The sequence below is a fragment of the Fukomys damarensis genome, unplaced genomic scaffold, assembly GCF_012274545.1.
Source record: "Fukomys damarensis isolate Sample0158 unplaced genomic scaffold, DMR_v1.0_HiC HiC_scaffold_12, whole genome shotgun sequence".
NCBI classification, from domain to species: Eukaryota; Metazoa; Chordata; class Mammalia; order Rodentia; family Bathyergidae; genus Fukomys; species Fukomys damarensis.
Genome location: NW_022900924.1, coordinates 37,758,374 through 37,773,346, shown reverse-complemented (window position 1 = coordinate 37,773,346; position 14,973 = coordinate 37,758,374). Strand labels below are relative to the sequence as shown.

General features: G+C 37.0%; 1 long non-coding RNA gene across 2 annotated transcripts in view; it reads right to left on the bottom strand.

The window, feature by feature from the left end:
* LOC104867881 overlaps positions 1-14,973 on the bottom strand; it is a 587,910-nt gene that overhangs the window by 521,390 nt on the left and 51,547 nt on the right. For both annotated transcript variants that reach the window (XR_781883.3, XR_781884.3), the window contains exon 2: positions 13,759-14,137. This is a non-coding gene — a long non-coding RNA (uncharacterized LOC104867881). The remainder of the gene's footprint in view (positions 1-13,758; positions 14,138-14,973) is intronic.

Sequence of the window (14,973 nt, the reverse complement as noted above, 5' to 3'; positions counted from 1 at the left end):
AAACTGTTTTGACTCTCACATGCACATGTAGTAACTAGCAAAATATCAGGCCTAAAACAGGTATCTTTGTATAGTTATATTTTACTACTATTCAAGCACAGCTACAGCCACAAGGTTTTTTTGGGGGGAAGGGGAGAGGCAAAGTTTTGCTATGTAGTCTAGGCTAGCCTTGAACTCACTAGCCCAGGCTAGCATCAAACTCATGGTGATCCTCCTGCCTCAGCCACTTGAACTCTGGGATTAGAGGTATATGCCACCACTCCGGGCAACATTTCTGATATAAAAGAAGTGATGACTGTCTTTCCATGATAAATGGCTGTTTTGCCCTACTTCTTTCTTTATTTCTTCAGTAATAAATCTAATACTATGCATCTTATTAGGGAGGATTGAAGCAACCAAAAATTAGAGCAGGAACTACACCTAATTTTTATATTTTTATCAGACAATTAGCTAAGAACTGTCAATGTGCATTGTTAATTCACATACTCATCACGCAACAACGCAAACAGCATTTCAAAACCCAGAAAATTAAAGTCTCATATGAGAAGTCTGTAGCCAGTTTTCTAAATCATGGTTCTGGGTCTCATTTGTTAAATCAGAATTTTCCCAAAGCTCATCTCTCACCAAAGTCTCTTGATAGATTTCACTCTGGTTTGTATCTTTGAGAAAGTACACCAAGGCCCAGATCCAGAAGGGCTAGCTTGACTAAAACACAAATCGAGCCAGGAATTCCTGCCTTGCAGCAGCTGCCTGGGGAAGTAACAGTTAATGTGAGCACCAGAGCTCTGTGAAGACTCCAGACTAAAGGTTAAGAGGCAAGGTTTCAGCAAAAATGTTTAGAAGCTACATACCGCACAGCTGGAAGTGAAGGGTTGAGCTACTTTCTGGAGAATTTTAATTATGTGTACTTCTAATCAAGAACAATACTTGGATTTGTGGCCAGCAATAATAATTCCTCGGTTATACATAGGCTCGGGGTTTATATGGCATTTCTCATGCATTCTTTCTCATTGAACCTCAAACTGACTCTGCCAATGGGCTGTGACTTTGAAAGCCATTTGAGATCTAAGAACTGGAAGACTCCGGAAGGTGCAGTGGTTGGCCCCCTGGGAACCAGATGTGAGGGTCAAGCTGGAGCTCCCACTGTGGGTCCACTGAGCAGGCTACCTCCATTCCCAAATCCAGTCGCTCAGTTAAAGAATCCATCTATTTAGCCAACTGTCCATTTGACACAGGCGAGGCTCCTATTAAACAACTACTGAACTTCTACTGGTTCCTTTATATTCTACTGAAACACAAATGACAAACTTCCATTGTTAAGAAAGTTGTAACAATGACATTTATGTCTTTCTTCCCCCTTCTGCCTAGAGTTCTTTTTTCATTATTTTCTTTGCTTTTGTAACTCAGGTTGTGTTAGAAATTACAGGGAGGTTAAAACTAAATATACGCTGACCAAAGTGTAGAAGGAATTCACTCCTGACTTCTAGGCTCTGTGATGGAAGCTCTGACAACAGGAACAGTTTTGTCACTGTGCTCAACACAGTGTCATTTTATTTTCCTGAAAACATTTGTCCTTGCTTCAAGTGGTTTAGAGGTTAGAATGCAGGATTGGCAGGCAGGATTTGTGGTTTCTATTATTAGCACTGCCACAGTTTTATCACACAAGGGTGAGCCTAAGGAGTGTGGTTTATTGGAGGGAGAATTTGATTGGACTGACCTTTCTATGAATGAGGGGTGGGGGCCACTACCACAGGGCACCAGCTGAGTTAGGTGTCCAGACTACATTGTGTGAGCTCCTCTGTCACCGACAGTGAGGGATGATATAACTGAGGGACATGATCCTTTCTAAGGGCACTCACCGTAGAGGAATCCTACTGAGCCCCAGCCCACAGCTCTCTACAGTGGGAACAGAAATCATTATTTTAAGAAGGTTAAGCAAGGAAGGAAGAGGACCTCGAGCATTGTTTTCTAAATATCCTTCAGAGTCTGGGCACAGACCCATAAGTCCTCACCGTTGGGGTGTGTGTGTGTGTGTGTGTGTGTGTATAGCAGATGAAAAGAATATTGTTTGGAGAAATAGACAAGGAGCTGGAGGTGGTATGCATGCACATGGTCATGAATTTTGAGTTCAAATATTATAATCCAGCCCAGACCAAAGCATGAAGAAAGAGGAAGAAAACAACTATGTTCACTCTAACTCCAGGGAAGATCTATAATAGCCTTTTGAGCTAAAGGAATGAATTGAGCCAAATATTCAAAACAAATTGGGTCAGCCCAGACAACATGGACCCAAGACCACTTCATACTATTCAAAGTTACTATGAACACCTCTGCCCAGCTCCAGTCCAAGGCTCCAGGAACTAATATTAATTCAGCCAGAGAGACAAATAACTTTGGCCTAGCTTCAAGTCCCAGAAGCTATGGCTGGCGTCCTAGTACCAGCTCATCTTGATTGGTTAATTGTCTTCTTGCTTTCTCCATCAATGAAGCCCTGTGTAACATGCCAACTCAGTCCTTCTGGGAATGCCTGCAGTGAACTCAAACTCACTCATTCAATCTTTTATCCACTCAAGAAATATGTGTGTGTGTGTATGTATACACACACACACATATATATATATATTTATGCTTATTATGTGCCAAACACCGTGCTAAGCCTATGGATAGGTTGGCAACAACAAAAGCAAATAAGATAAAAATGCAAGGTCTTTGCTTAATGGGAGGCAGTGGAAAAAAAGAAAAAGAAAACAAAGAAGAAAAATCATACAAATGGGTATATATTGACAATATCTGTGAAGTGCTGGGAAGGAAAAGACAAGATGCTACAGGAGCCATTCAGGTAGCAAAGGACCTGAGGTCTGAAGATGAATGATACAGATGTTCATCTCCTGTTCTCCCAGACTCCTGGATTTCTCGGTGCTTAGTTCCTAGAATGCACACTGGGCTGCCTCCTCCCCAGAGGCTGGCTTGTCTTTGTTACACTCTACCCCAGTGCAATCAAGTGACAGGCTGGGAAAGCTGAGCCTGGCTCATCCACCAGCCCTGTCACTTGTGTCAGTATCTAGGGGTTACTGAGAAGGCTTGAGTTGCTTGGCTGTGGGATGCCTGCTGAACACATTCATTGGCTCGTTTTTGAAAGCTGAAAGTTTAAGGGTTTATTTTTTTATGCTGTATCAAAATGCCACTTCTCTGCGGAAATTGGTACTTCTAAATGGCGTGTACACCAGCTGCATTATCTATGACAACCCAGCATCTTACCACTCTGCGTCTAGGTTAACAAGCATGGAAATGCAAAAGGAGAGGGCAAAATACAGAAGGGAGCAGACATGGAAACGGACAGAGCCTGACATCTGGTGACTTTGTTGGTGGCTGTGAATACCTTTTCCTTGATTTTTTTACTTGTGTTAATAACAGTGTATTCGGTTGAAATTAATAGTTAATGCATGGAGATCATGAGCCAGGCATATGGCTAGAATCTCAGAATGAAATGATAGAGGAGGTCCCGGGAAGCATGTGCCCCGCCCCGCCCACTAAAGCCTCATGATGGACCCAGGACACCCTAGAAATACCCACTGCATTCCACCCCACCCCCAACAATGCCCACATCCGCTGAAGGCCCACATTAGTGCCAAGAGGACCCGGAAATGCACACCCGGCCTCCGGTCCCTGGGTTCCCCCACAGTACAGGGCAACAGAGTTGACAACCAACAGATCGAACTGATCAAAGAAGAAACCAACACCCAAGAAGTAAGATTCGCTTCAGGACTGTAGTCGTAGCCTTCCACAAAGACCTGGTAAGAACCAGCCTTGGGAGACAGGCTTGGAGAGGGTGAGGGTTAAGTAGGATTGTCCTCATAATCCCTGGGGCACTTGGGCTCAGACCAGTGGCCTGTATTTCGTTGTGGGAGGCCAGATTAAATGAGGGTAATTATCAGAGGGGATGGCCCTGAAGAAAGCATACAGTCTAGTGATATATTTGAGCTCTGGTACTATTTTCAACATCTTCAGAAATCAATGCTCTGAGAATTACTATAGGTAAATATAAGGAGAACCTAAATGTCTTCACTAAAATCAGAGTCCTCTTTGTTTTGATAAAGGGATGGTCATGAGTGGTTCCTAGGGTTTGTGAATATTCAGTTGACAATGTCATTGTTGTCACTGAATTTACAACCACAGACAAGGTAACATACTAGTGGCTGGCAACTGTTCTTTCTCTATGCCAATACCTGGATTGCACAGGGCAGTAATAAACAATACTCTGGCTTGCTCTGGAAGAACAAAGAACAGGGCACTGGATTAAAGAAGTTGCAAACTCTGACACAAAGATAAAATGAACAACAACAGCAACTACTACAAAAACATGAAAAGACAAGTATACAGTGGAGGGGAGAAAATCATAAGCTACACAGCAGATAGTCTGAAAAGATGCTAATGGAGATAAAGTGCTTAATGAATTTAAAGAAAATATAACTAATCATGTAATGACCTAAAAAAGATGACCTTAAAAAAAAAGAGATGCAAAACATAAATGACCAGCATAGAAAAGAATGGGAATCTATAAGAAAGTTCCAAACAAAAATCCAGAACATTAAAAAAAAAAATGATTGAAAGTAGCAAAAGTGGCCAATGTGAAGACAGAGTGTCAGACCTAGAGGAAAGGCCAATGATTGATTAATGAGAGATATCTTAAAAACAACAAGCGAAATACAAAGTGGCTGACTCAGAGAGAAATAAGAGTAACTGGAATTTGCAAAAAAAATCAGAAGACAGTACAAAGGGCATTAAAAAACCTGTTCACGCCAGTAATAAAGAAAACTTTCTAGACATGGCAAAACAATTTAACATACAGATAAGTGAAGCATATATACTCCAAATAGCCATAATCAGGAAAAAAAAACACCCCTTGCCACATAAAAATTAAAATACCAGAAATATGACACAAGAATAGAATCTTAAAAGCTGCTAGAGAAAAGCAATGAATCACCTATGAAGGAAAGCCTATTAGAATTACAACAGATTTCTCAATACAAACCTTAAAACAAGGACAGCATGGAATGAAGTGTTTCAAGCTCTTAAAGAAAACAACTTCAGGGGAGATTAAATGAGCTACCATCATCAGCAAAGGTATAAGAAATTAACAGCATGGTACTGGCAAGAAAACAGACCTGAGGACCAGTGGAACAGATTAGAAAATGCACAAACAATGCCAGACACACTCAGCCACTTCATCACTGATGAAGGAGCCTAACACCCTCACTGGAGGAAAGATAGTCTCTTTAATAAATGGTGCTGGAAAAACTTGTCTTCAACTTGCCAAAGACTAAAACTAGACCTATATATATCTCATCACGCACTCAACTAAAATCAAAATAGATTAAAGTTCTAAATATTGAAACAAAAACAGTAATCCACCTAGAAGAGTGGTTAGGTAAAAATTCTGAAGAAGTTGATGTAGGAAAAGATTTTATGAAGAAAACCTCAGTTGCCTGTGAACTAGCACAAAAAATTGACAAGTGGAACGACTTCCTATTAAAAAGCTTCTACACAGCAAGAGAAACAACCAACAGTGTGAAGAGACAACCTACAATGTGGAGAAAACAAATTTACCAGCTGTTCCTCAGACATAGGTCTACACTCTATAATATATAAAGAACTTAAAAAAAAATCATACCTCCCAAATTTGAAGACCCAATCCAAAAACTGGCCTCTGAAATGAACAGGTATTTCTCAGACAAAGAAGTAGAAATGGCAAATAAACATGTGAAAAAATGTTCCAACATCACTGGTCATTCAAGAAATGCAAATGAAAACAATGCTGAGATTTCACTTCACCGCAGAAATAATAGCTGCTATCATGATATCAACCAATAACAAATACTGGCAGGGCTGTGGGGAAAGAGGTACCCTGACTGCTCTACTGTTGGTGGGAATGTAGACTGGTATAAACACTGTGGAAAACAGTATGGAGATACCTCAAAAAACTAGCATTGGAAGTCCCATTTTACCCAGCTATTCCCCTCTGGGGTATCTTCCCAGAAGAATTAAAATAATCATACCACGGTGATATATGTGCACCCATCTTCATAGTAGCACAATTTGTAACAGTAAATACTTGGAAACAGCCCCTGACTGGATAAAGAAAATGTGTTTTTTTAAATAAAATTGAATATTAGTCATAAAAAAAAGAAAACAACTTCCAGCCCAGAATGTTCTATCCTAATTGATAAGAAATTAGGTACTTACATGATAAACAAAACCTAAAGAAATTCATGACCAACAAACTAACTTTCCAAAAAATTATCAAGGTTATATTATAAGGAGCCAATGATGCTAATAATGCCAAAAGGTCCAATAACATGAAAACATCAAGTAGGGCTAACAAATAAAGTAGAAGGGAAAAAAAGCAAAATAGTAACAGGAAATTAATACAATGACAGGAATAAGTCAGTATCAGTTATAACGGTCAATGTAAATGGATTCAACTCACCAATCAAAAGATACAGATTAGCAGAATGGATCAAGAAAGAAAATCTGACGGTATGCTTCATAGAAGAAATATTTAACACACACAAAAGAAATCATGGACTAAAAATCAAAGGACAGAAAACATTATTTTACACAATGACGACCTAAAAACAAGTAGGAATAGCTAGGCTATTTTAGGACAAAGTTGATTTCAAGCCAAAGCTGATCAAAAGAGGCAAACCAACATTACATATTGGCTAACAAAATTATTCAACAGGAATAGATAACAATCACAAGCAAGTAAATACCAAAGCATGGTGCCTAACTTCATAAAACAATTCTAATGGACATAAAAAATCCAATGAAATCAGTAAAATTTAAGTAGGGCATCTTAATACCCCACTATCACAAATGGACTGATGAACAAAAGATAAATTGGAGTTGAATTAAACCTCTGAACAAATGGACTTAATACCATAGATATATACACAATATTCCACAATAACAACAGAATACATATTCTTTTCCCCTGCACGTGAATCTTTCTCCAAAATAAACCATATTCATAAAGCATGTCTAAGCAAACGCAAAAGAATCAAAATTTTACCATGCATATTGTCATATCACAATGCAATGAAACTAGCAATCAATAGCAAAAGAAACCACAGAAAACTATATAAACATATGAAAATTTAACAACATACTCTTGAATAATCAATTATCAACGTTTTCTTGAATAATCAGTAATCAATTTCCCTCACAGAAGAAATTAAGGAAAAAATAAGGCATTTCCTAGAATTAAATGATAATCCCAGCACAACATACTGGAACTCACTGAACACAATGAAAGAAATCTTATGCGGGAAATTCATAGCAGTGAATGCCTACATCAGAAAAATACAACAAGCCCAAATAAACAACCAATAATGCATCTCAAGGTCTTAGAAAAACAAGAACAGGGCTAAGAATTTAGCTCAGTGATGAGCCCTGCCTGCCTTGCAAGCTCAAGGTCCTGAATTTGATCCCTGGTATCAAAAAACAAACAAACAACAACAACAACAAAAATAAGAACAAGCCAAACCTAGAACTTATACAAGGAAAGAAATTATAAATTTATAAATATCAGGGCAGAAATTAATGAAATAGAGTCCCAAAAAATTAATAAATTATAGATCTGGTTCTATGAAAAAATAAAACAGACAAACCCTTGCCCAATCTTACCTTAAAAAGGAAAGAAAAGGACACAAACTAATGTAATTAGAAATAGAAAAAGTGAAATCACAATGGAGACTGCTGAAATCCAGAAAATTACTAGCAGCTACCATACTTCACAAACATAAATGCCAAACAATTGGAGAACTCAGAAGAAATAGAGAAATTTTTAGATACGTATGACTGAGAAGACTTAAATCTTGAACAATCCAATAACACACAATGAAATTAAAACAGTAATTTTTAAAAAACTACCAAATAAGAAATGCCCAGGACCTAATGAATTCACAGCCAAATTAATTTCTACAAGGACTTCAGGGAAGATCTAACACCAATACTCCTTAAACTTTTAATTAAATTTTGAGGGAAGGAGTACTTCCAAAATCATTTTCAGAACCTAACATTTTCTTAAGCCCAAAACCAGACAAGGATCTAACCAAAAAATGGAACTATAGGCAATTTCTCTAATGAGCATGCATACAAAAATCCTTAACAAGACACTGGCAAACAGAATATGACAAATCCTCAAAAAGATTATACACTATGACAAAGTAAGCTTCATCCCAGGGATACAAGGATGGTTCAACACATGCAAATTAATAAATATAATTCATCACATAAATGGAACCAAAAACGAAAGTCAAACAATCATCTCATTAGATGCAGAAAAAGCACAAAACAAAATCCAACATCCATTCATGATTTTAAAAACTGAAGAAAATAGATATAGATGGACCTTATCTCTCCATGATAGAAGCCTTTCAAAACTAACCCACTCCCAACATCACATTAAATGGGAAAAAGCTGAAAGACTTCCCTTTGAAATCAGCAACCAGACTAGGATATCCATTACAACCATGCCTGTTCAACACAGTCCTTGAGACATTAGCGAGAGCAATCAGGCAAGAGAAAGAAAGAGATACATATAGGAAAGGATGAAGTCAAGATATCATTATTTGCAGGTGACATGATCTTTCATGTATAAGACCAAAAAAATTCCATCAAAAGACTACTAGAATTGATAACCAAATTTAGCAGTATAGTGGGATACAAAATAAACACACAGAAAACAATAGCATTCCTGCACACTAATAATTAACTCACGGAAAAGTAGGAAAACTATCATTCACAATAGCATCAAAAAATTAAAATGCTTAACCTAACTAAAATGAATAACCTCTAACATGAAAATTATATTGAAGAGGACATCAGACAATGGAAAAATACCCCGTTCCTGGATAGGCAAAATGAATATAATCAAATGGTTATACTTCCAAAGCTGATGTACAGATTTAATGCAATTCTAATCAAAATACTAATGTCATTTCTCACAGAGCTAGAGAAAATCCTAAAATTTATATGGAATCAGAAGAGACCCAGAGTAGCAAAAGCCATACTGGTGCCAAAGCCAGTGGCATCACAATCCCATATTTGAAATTGTATTATTAAGAGAAAGTGATTAAATTATTTTTTCATAAAATAAAAAGAAAGAAGTGATTAAAAAGACTTCCACACAACGGTGACTTATTAACAACAACAAAAGAACCATCTTTTTTACCAGAGGCATTTTGACTACAGATTGAGTGAAGTGTGCTTTTACAAGTAATTGAAATATGTAGGACACTGAGGAAAGTTTTTTTTACAGAGGGGACTAGCAAACTTCTTTTCCTAACTATATTTGTGGAGTAATTTAAGATGTTAAGTTTTGGTTCAATAAATTGAAAAACTGTTGTAAAAAAAAAAAAAAAAGACTGTCACTGTCCATGTCCTAAAAGATCTTACACCACCCCAGAAAAACATAGTTGGGCATATAATTATAATACAGCATATCAGACTTTTTTATTGTAATTTTTTTTATACAGTGTATCAGTCTTGAAGGAAGACTCTGGGAGTGACATCTAACCCAGCCATGGAGGCTGTTTTGTTTTGTTTTGTTTTAAATGGCAATTGGATGACATGAGGTTGATGGGCCATAATTTACTCATTCTTTTGTGGTATATTTAACATTCTCCCTCCCCTCCACTTTTATTGTAAATAGTACTGCCCTTAACTAGCCAGCCCTGCCAGGTTACTTGTCACAAGAGTGGCAGGCTTCACTGTGATCTACCGGTGAGCTGGACTGCTGTAGTTTATCTAGTTTTCCCATCTCTTAAAGTTCTATGCAATGTAACCTTATGTAGGTAATTTCACTTTGCAAAAATATCCTTGTGTAAAGCACTTCTCTCTGATATAGCACCCAGGATTTTATATATTTCTTTCTTTCAGTCATCAGCATATATGCAAAGAGATTTAATTAATTATAGTGTTTTTAAATAAAGCGTTATTTTGATAGTAAGTCTTCAAATGGTTTAATTTTTAAAATAATATAATGCATTCTAATATTAAACAAAATATTTTGCATTTGCAGCATTTTTAAAAATGTCTGTGCCACTGTTCTTTGAGTAGAAAGGCTTTGGGTATTATCTGAGGTTTGTGCTGTCTGGGCCTTTTCTCTGCTGGGACTTACAGTAATTGAAAGTTGAGTGCAGACTTCATGACCATGTTTTTGAATTGATCAAATCATCTTAGAGTTGCTTTGTAAAGCTTAATTAATACTTTTTAAATGTTTTACAATTGTATTAAAGACATGGAAAGAAAGTTTTATCCTGAGTTCTGAAATATTAGGCTTCCACATTATATCTACAAAGAATATGAGATTTCTTTTATGTCAAAATCTGCTAACACAAAGTAAGGAAGGAAAGAACTGAGGTGATGATCTCCCTGAGAGAAACATAAGTGATGTTGTTTCCACTCCATTCCTCTGTACGTGCATTGCCTCAGAGTGCCATTCCAATCTTCAAAGCTCCTACAATCTACATCTTAGAATTTTTAATGCCTAGAACCATTGTGTGCCACGCTTACCAAAAGATGACCTACAACATTCAATCACAGAAGTTTCCTGTGCAATTTACTCAATGCCTAGAAGCCTAAAGGAAAAGAAAAAGAAAAAGGTACTGCTAAAGTACTCTATTTCTGAATTCTTACATAAAAATTCTACAAGTATATTAATGTTACATTAAAATTTTTTAAGTTTTTGTTAACGTATTCCCTTCAAACCAGTAGGATGCAGAATCTTCAACAATAAATGGATCGGCAGAATTTGATTATCAATCATGAAGAGGAAAATCACTTAATTTAATAAACAGATCATTCTCCTACCCGGATTGACTAAAAATCATCATAATAATTTCCTTTCTTCATTCTATTCAGGATAAAGGCCTTTTTGAAATGTTAGGCAACTATTTTGTTTTTGTCATACTCTTCTTTTGTATTTAAAGTATTCAATGAAATAATTGTCTAAATAAGTGACAAGAATATAATCTTTTGTAAGGAAAAAAACTTTGGCCCAGGAACATTTTGCTCTGTAGGGTTTTTAAAAAGTTAATAAAAAATTAAATTGCTAAAATGGATTCAAAATTATGATGGTCATTCACGAATTATCAAATGTGAAGACTTTTTCAAGAAACAAAACAGTTAGTATTCTTAAAACCTCCACGAATCAACCTGTTTCTTGTTATTTGGAATACCATCACACAGATCTCTTTTCCAAGACCCACCCCAAAAGTCCCTTCTCCTGTGCAATTTTCTTTCACAAACCTAGAAAGAGTAGCTTCTTTCTGAGTGCAAGAAATGGGCTGAGGTCTTGAGATAACAAAAATTTATAGACAACAGTCTCTGTTCTGCCCCTAAAATGAAGGGAAGAAGCCATAATTAGATCAGTTATCATCCAGTGGAGAAAGGACCACTACAGTAAAGCTCAAGGGAAAAACAAAAAATATTCATAGTCATCGTGGTTCTACAATCCTGTCTCTATACTTCTACCTGGACGGCTTGTATTCTGGCCAACCTCCACGCAAAATGTAGTATTCCTTTATTCATTCAAAAGTGTTCATTTAGTTTCTTCTACATGCTAGGCACAGCAAGTATTGTCTGAGTTGGATGTGGTGGCACATCCCTATAATCCCAGCACTCTGGGGGCTGAAGCACAAGGATCACTGTGAGTTCAAGGCCAGCCTGGACTACATAGTGAGTTCAAGGCCAGCCTGAGCTACACAGTGAGACCCCTGTCTCAAAAAAACAAAAACAAGAAGTCTGGAGTTTTGATACAGATATAACCCATGTCATGACGGATGCTGAGCTCAGCAGTATGTAAGAGGAAGCTGATGAATGAATGTTGAATAAATTAATTAATAATTACTGAGTTAAATTATTTGCAAACAAGGTTTAGAATGTAACATTAAAGTACACACACATTTGAGTTTAATTGGGCATGGCCTAGGAAGTTGAACTCAATAACGACAATGAGATGGGAGGAACCATACCTCAATACTATACCTACAATTTATCAATCACTTGGAAAAACTTAACTATTTTTAACTTATGAATCTTCATTACAATTAAAGAAAAACCAAAGTAACTAGAAAACACTCTGCAGGAATTACTATAAAGAAATTTCTCTGCTCTCAAAGCCATAGCATGAACAATGAGAATTTAAACATAAATTTCAATACTTTTAGGAAGCTGTTTATAAAAGCCTTGGTCACAATAGCATAGAACAAGAAACAACCCAAATATTCATTAACAGGATGATGGGTAAACATATCCTATTACCAAAATAAAAAGAAATAAACTAATGATACAAGGCAACAACATTCATTAAACTCAAAAATGCTATTTTGTTGCATGAAAAAAGTCAGGCACCAAAAAAGTACATACTGTTTGATTCCATCTCTGAAAAGTTTAATAAAAAGCAAAAGCTAGTCGGTGATGCAATAGTGATCGCCTGGACAAAGAAATTATTGGGAAGAAGGAAAAGAACTTGACAATGTTCTATATCTTATTTTGAGTGATGGTTAGTGGATTATACATAATTATCAAAATTCTGGAACTGAATCCTGAAGACTTGTGCAATGTATGTAAATAAGATAAGAAAACAGTCTTGGGCTGGGGATGTAGCTCAGTGGTGGAACAGCTGCCTAGCAGGCATGAAGCCCTAGGTTCAATCCCCAGCCCTTCCATTCATTAAACAATAAATAATATCTTGGAAACATATGTTCTAATTACCACTATTTTCTAAAATTTTATTCAAAGTGTAATTTTGGAAGCTTCATTTTATTTTGCAGGTTTTTTAACATGCTTCTAAAAATCTGAATTATTTTCGGGGCTGGGGTGTAGCTCAGTGGTACAGCACTTGCCTAGCATGTACAAGGTTCTGGGCTCAGCTCCAGCATGCAAAAATCAAAATCCCTGTGTTATTTTTGCAAATTACACACTAACATGAGTAAATAATGGGCTGAATGTTTGGTATGAATATGGTGCTAGACCAACCAATGATAGAGCCCTTTACCCTGTGAGATTCTCTTCAGAAAAGAGGGTGTGACATATTTTGTGAAGTCCTTCACAGCACCACACAGCTCCTTCCTGTGGAAGCGCATAGACTCCTGGTATCAACAGAAGGTCTGCTTTGAGTTTTTTGCCCCTGGAGATGATAGTCTTTGTGCTGACTCATCCACACCCTCTCACCTGGCCTCCCTAACCCAGCACGCATATCTGTGAAGCAGTTGCTTTGGGTGAGGGATTTAATCTGCTGAGTGTGGGACTGAAGGTCTCTCTTGCTAAGAGTATTTGACTGTATGGAAATGAGACGCCTGACCTTGTCCTCATTAGCACCCTCTTCCAAACAGCCTAGTGAATCAGCCGCTGGCACACACCAATAATAAACTGAGAACATGTTGTTGAGTTGATAGTGATATTAAGGTACACAAAAGGCCATTCTTTTCCCTTTAAATCCTTGGTGATATGAGACACATTCTCAAGCTTTCTAATACCCAGAATCATAGTCCCACTAGCACTGCTGCCCTGCTTTCCCTTGTGTGCCTTCCAAACAAATATTCAAGTAATAGATATGACTTTTACTCTACAAACAAGGGTTTATGAAAAATGTCACAATACTTCATTTTGCTCCAAAATCAAAATATATTTTGCATAAATCCACATCTTACTGGGCCTCACAATGTTATGCCAAAGCACCTGGAAACTTACCCAGAGCGTGTCACTTGGGCGGAGTCCACTTGTTTTCAGTTCATACTAATCACCATTCATGTGCTCAGCATCCAAGTTCTTATGATCACTGAAGGTCAGGCAGCTCTGCTGACTTCTGCCAAGCTCAGCACAGGTATCTTTGCTCCAAAGTTTATTTTAGTATATGTGCTGCCGAAGAGAGCACTCTCCAAAGTCTAATACTCAGTCTCTCTAGGTATACCACAAAGTCACTCCTCTCCAGGTCCTTCTCTAAGATGTTTCCCGAGGGCTGAGCAAGTGTGTCCACTACTTGGAGAACAGGATAAAGACCACCACTGTTCCTCAGCCTTGAGAGTCTCCTGTGTTCTCTTTCCTTTTGGCCACTTTTCAAAGCATTCACCTTGAGATAGGATTTGTGGAGGAAAAAAGAGAGAAGAAAAAAACAAGACAATATAAATTAATATCTCAATTATGCAAACATCCACACACCCTAACAATGAAATGACCAAGATAGCTCACTTGGATTTAATATCATTCATAGGCTGTAAGAAATTGAGTTCCTACATATAGAAGCCCTCACTTCCTTTATTTATAAAATGAGAATAAGCTTTAGATCTGCTATTTTACAAGTCTATTTTAAGGACTAAAGTAAACAACAATAACCTTGTACCATTTAAAGAATCTCTTTTCAATTCATGTACTTTCCTATATCATCCTTAAAAGATATGACTGTTTATGAATGAAGGGCACAAAAGTTATATAATATACTTTTTAAATAAAGTTCCAGCAGTCATACCTTGATATATTTTACATCTCCTGCATGCCTGTTCCCTACTACTACGTTATTCACATTTTATTAATTGTGAAAAATGGCATTCCAATTATTTTCCTATTACCTCTCAGGCCCAACCCTAACTTTTTATGTGATGGTCTTATATTCTCACAGGTTAATCTATAATTTTTTTTCCTCTGTGGCTATTTTTTTTTATGGTGTTGAGGATTGAACATTGAACTCAGCACCTTCACACTAAACTATATCCCCAGCCATGTAATGTGAATTTATTTATTTTTACTTTTTCTTTTTAGCTGGGTTCTTACTAAGTTACTAAGTTATTTGGGCTGGTCCAAAACTGCAATCTTCCTGCCTCAGCCTCCCAGAATGCTGAGATTACAGGTGTGCATCACTATGCTTGGCTTCTGTGTCAATTTTTTTTTTTTTTTTTTTTTTTTTTTTTT